Source organism: Camelus dromedarius, chromosome 4, assembly GCF_036321535.1.
Source record: "Camelus dromedarius isolate mCamDro1 chromosome 4, mCamDro1.pat, whole genome shotgun sequence".
Taxonomy (NCBI): domain Eukaryota; kingdom Metazoa; phylum Chordata; class Mammalia; order Artiodactyla; family Camelidae; genus Camelus; species Camelus dromedarius.
The window spans coordinates 33,786,962-33,792,496 of NC_087439.1; positions in this window are offsets into that span (position 1 = coordinate 33,786,962).

The following is a 5,535-nucleotide window of genomic DNA, read 5'->3' on the forward strand; positions in this document are numbered from 1 at the left end:
GCAAATCAACACATCAAAAAGTGAGCAACATTGTGAACCATTAGGAAAAAGAAAGCTAAAACCATACGATACCACACAACTATGAAAAGGACAGAAGTTTTTTTTCAATGTAATAAAAATGACAAGACCAAATGTTGACAAGCTTGCCAAGAAACTCAATTGTTCATACATTCCAGTGGGAATGCGAATGGTTTAGTCACTTTGTTAAAGAGTCTGGTAGTTCCTTAGAAAGGAACTAAACATGTAGTTACCATAGGACCCAGCACTCCTGGCCATTTATCACTGAGAAACGAAGACTGGTTCACACTAAAACATTCACATGAGCATTTAGCAGCCTTATTCCTAGCAGCCCCAAGCTGGAAACAAGATAGCTTTCAATGAGTGAATGATTTAAAAAACATTTAACCATGGATAAACATACTGTGGTGCTGCCTTATCACGTAATACCTCTTAGCAATAAAAAGGAACATGCTATTGATACACACAACAACCTGGATGAATTCTGTTGAGTGAAGAAAGCTGATCCCAAAAGGTTATGTATTGTCTGATTCCATTTACAGAACTGAACAATCTACCACTGACAAAATTATAGAAATGGAAAACAGATAATAGTTACCAGGATTTACAGAAATCATGGGGACAGGAGGGAAGTGGATGTGGCTATAAAACGGCAACGAGAGGAATCGTGGTGGTGCTAGAAATGTTCTGTGTCTTGACTCCATCAATGTCAGTATCCCGGTTATGATATTGTATTACAGTTTTGTGAGATGTTACCATTGGGGGAAATGGGATGAAGGAAACATGAAATTGCTCTGTACTATTTCTTACAACTGTATGTGAATCTGTATTTATCTAAGAAAGAAAAAAAAGCTTATTTTAAAAGTAAAAATTAATTTAAAAATAAAAGCACAAGTTTTTTAATTTAAAAAGTTTAATTAGAAAAAGCACATTAATGAGAGTCACTAAATTAACCCTAACAAAGTATAAACATGTGATATTAGAACACCTTATTGAAGTAATAGTTTCAACTCTTTATGCCTCTGAATTATTAAAATATAACTCAATCAGCAAGTTACAAGGTAAAATTAGATTCACTTAATTTTATGTACTCATCATTACTTATCAATTATTCACTTATAATTAACAAGCTATTTAACTTAAGCTATTGAATTTAAGTGCCTTTGGTCAGTAATGTAATCTAACTTCTCATTTTCAGTGGGAAATCTAAGGCAGAGCTTCCTAAACTTTAGTAGGTGTAGGAGTGATTGGAGAGTTTTTTGACTCTCGGACTGCTGGGTCCCACCTACGGAAAATCTGATTCAGAAGCTTTGCCTGGGACTCTGCATTTCTAACAAGTCTGCAGGGCTTGCCGGTGCTGCTGGTGCAGGTGGTCCGGGTGTTGAGCTTCGGGCCATATCTGAGTAGTACTTTCCTTAAGGCCAAAGGAATTGTTTTCCTAAAAGCCACCCAATTCTCAATAGCCAAGCACTATTTCCAGTCAAATTACATTCGGTACCACCTCTCTATAATGGAATTTAGTGGTTGTTTCACTGTTATTTTTAAAATACTTATAATAAAAGATTTTTCATTTCCACTGGACGATCTAATAAGCCATAAAATAGAATTCCTACTTCTATTGCTCATATCTTTCCATGAGCTCAACAGATTTCATGAAAAATTACCGAAGTTGAATGCACCATTTTAATTTTAGTTTAAAAAGATAAAAGCATCTGAGGCTTTGTATAAGAAGTGTAAACTTGTCACAAGATGACTTTCAAACACAGCACATACATAACCACACAGAAGTGATCTCTTGCACAAAATCACCTTTAAACTGCACAGTAGCATTGCGTTATAGGTCTTAGGTTTTTGAACTGTAAAAATAAAAAAGCAGCAGTATTTTTGCAGTATTGCTTAGAGGTAGATTTAAAACTTTAGATATACATGATAACATGGCCATCTAATGTGCGGTGCCAAGGAAGTTATATAGTTCATATTTAACACACCGTTGTTGCCCAGATTCTGCTATAAATCCAGAGGATAATCTTAGGTTACTGTATCCAAATATTGCTAAAAATAATAGGATAGTTTTTTTCTGAAGTGGAAAACACTGACATAATGAATCACAAACTACTGAGTCTGTTAAAACATAAGCTTTCTTTTTCTGATAGATCTAATTTTTCCTATTTCCCAGGAAACAAAGGGGGACAAAATTCATAATTTTTTTGGTGTGTTTCTTAAAACTAAAAGTTCATTCTCAATCAAAATATTTTAACACTAAACGCATTTTGTGATAGAATAAAGTGCATTTAAATTTTTTTTTCTTTTTAAAAAATAAACTAGAAAAATCATCAGAAAGAGAAGCAGATGGTTTGCAAAGATTGCTGCATTAAAATAAGAAAGGAATGGAGATCAAGGTTAAGTACCCAGAGGTATGCTAAAGAGCGCAAGACCAGCCGACAGTTAACAGTCATGGTCTGACTTAACACAAATAGATCAGAGTTTTATTGTTCACAAAATAAAAAATTCGAGATCTTTTAGGCGCCTTCCTGATTTAATCAATGTTTTTCTGAGGTGCAGTTCCTTTCCTCACGGAGGAGAAAAATTGTTTCCAGTTAAGAAAGTTCTTTCCAAATAATGCTGAGCCCATAATCACATCTCTTTTCTCTGGGATTTCCCAAATGCATTACAAGGCACCCAGTTTAAAGCATTCTTTTTCACTCTTCACAACCCCAAGTTTTACCAGTGCCTCAAGAGATGCAGGAAAAGTGAATGTGGGGTAGGAGGAGGGCCGTGTCCCAGGCTTCAGTACAGCCCCTGGGACGTGCCCCACCAAGTGTGGGTCCTTGGCTTCGCACAGGGAAGAATTCAAGAATGAGCCACAGTTGAGTAAAGGTAGATTTATTTAGAGAGATACATCGAAAAGGCAAGAGAAGGGCCACGAGGTGTGGGAGTTGGGTACACACTCCGTAGACAGAGCGCAGGCCGACTCCAAAGAGGGAGAGAGAGAGGGCAGCGGTGGCCCCGAGGCACCGTGTTGCCAGTTTTTATGGGCTCAGTGGCTTCATATGCTAATAAGTGGAAGGACCAGTGTAACTAGTCTGGGGAAGGAGCTGGGATTACCAGCAAGTTGGCCATTTCCCACTCTTTGACCTTTTGTGGCTAGCCTTGGGACGGTCATGGCGCCTGTGGGCATGTTATTCACCATGCTAATATATTACAATGGGCGTATAATGAAACTCTACTGGAAGTCAAATCTCCCTCCATCTTGAGCCTCAGGGCCTACTGGGGGTTGAATCTTCCACCATTTTGATGTTAATTGCTGTAGCATTTTTTGAATGGCTGTGCCCTGCCCCTTTCGTGTCTCACAAGTATCATAAAAACACATTTTCCCCACAGTATTCAATCCCCGAAAGAGTCACCGCAATCTTAGGAAATAAAGTCTTCCAAGTACTCATCTTTCTTAGTATATATGTTCAGTAACATACGTAAAGATAAAAGCAGAGTATCTAAAATCGTATTGTATTTAAGGTTGCCTCAGTCACATAATAGATTTCCTGATTTTTGTAAGTAACTTTGTATAATAGAATGTCCTTATTCTTAAGATGCAAGTGGACGTATGTAGAAGTAAATTATCAGGGTATCTACAACTTACTCTCAATGGTTAAAAAAAATCTGATATAAAAATATTGGGCAAATGTTAACAATTGATGCATTGGAGTAAATGTTTTATAGGAGTCCTTTTTATTATTTTTGTCTTTCTTTTGATAAGTTTGAAGTTATGATAAATTTACAAAAAAAAAGAAATATCATTATGTCCATAAAATAAATTATATTAATTTTAGATAAATATAGAGATTTAGTTTATTTACATTTTAGTGTATGTTTCAGGACCCCTAGTCTATATGTCTGTGTGGTGAGTAAACGGGTCCACTCCCACTTCAGAACTCTCAAACATCAGAAAATGTGTGACATAACAGTGAAACAATAATGACAATTCTTGTAAATTTAAGGCAAACCATATTTTTCAGCTTTCTAAAGGATAAAACTCAAGATTAATGTTTCAAAATAAATTCTTGTTAACTTCATCAAACTAAAGGGGATGTGGAGCAGAGCCTACAAATTGTATCATCTTGATTAGAGCTCCCCTTGGTGGCTTTATTTAGAATTTCACATGATACACACACACGTTTGTGGCTCCACAAATGCTTAACTTTACAAATAAAGTAGGAAGAAGACTTATTTCAGTACTTTGAAAGATACTGAAGTGCAGCTCCGTAAGTTTCTTTTCCAAAAATGCTAAAACCAGGCAGCTTAGTGTGAAATAATCAGATTCTTCCATTTAACCCAACCTGATCACAGTCTTTCACGTAAGATACAAAAACAAAACTTCTAATTGTTTTAAAGAGAGAACTGTCATTAAAAAAGTGTCTCTAAAAGCAAATGAACAAATATGGTAACACATTATAACTTATATTTCCTGCCTGTGTTTTCATAAAAAATATGCATTTGAGGGGCTGAAGTGAAAGTAGGACTCTTAACAACATATGTTTGCTTCCTCTTATTTCAGTAATTGATGTGAAACTAAATTTCTTATGTGTTAGCCACGCAAAAACACACAAGATAACAATGCCAATAAAAATGTATGGGAAAATGCTGAGTTTATATTTTGAATATACAAATCTTACATTTGAGTCAGAGAGTTTTTGACTATTTGATTTGTAAGCCAGAAGAAGGTGAAGCAGAAGCAGAAAAAGAAATGAAAAGATGGCACAGAATTAAATAGGATTTGAATTTGACATTGTGTGGAGTGTGTGTGTGTAGGGGTGAGAGGAGGGGGCAGTGGGTGAGGATTGACCCAGCTCTATTTTCTTACCCTGGAAACAGTTCTCCCCTTCTTAGGGGGAATTATTTGAAAACCCAGCTTCCAGATGTGTTTCAAATGAAAGATGGCATTGTCCCGCTTTCCTGGCCCCAGTGAACGGTGTGTAACCATTCACTATCGACCCAGTGGGATAGACACCAACAATTTGTCCCTCACAGTTCCCTCCTCCCGTCCTGGTTTCCACAGCCTAACATATTATGCCAGAGTTGGTCTGCATGTCCAACAGAACATGCAGAAGTCATTGCAGGCTGCATCGGAGATGAGGTTGTAAAAGTCACTGTGAGTCTCATCTTGGTCCCTCCCCTATCTGCTCTGTCTCTCTTGTCCTCTCACCACTCGCTCAAACAGAAGTCAGTTGCCATGTTGGGAGCAGCCCTATGGCAAGGTAGCATGGTAAGAAACGGAAGATTCATTTTTGTAATATCATTCCTGGGTGTACCTCCATATAGTATCAGTGTGAGGCATACTTTGACTTTCTTTGCCTCATGAAATCACACCTGTTGAAATCCTACTCATTTTTTCCAAGCTCAGATTAAAAGTCACCTCTGTATTGAAGCCTGCTTGAATCTGTGGACATATGTGACCTAAGAATTGTTCTGATCAATTTGATATTCTAACTGCTACAGTGGACTTGTGGCAGGACTGGGGTA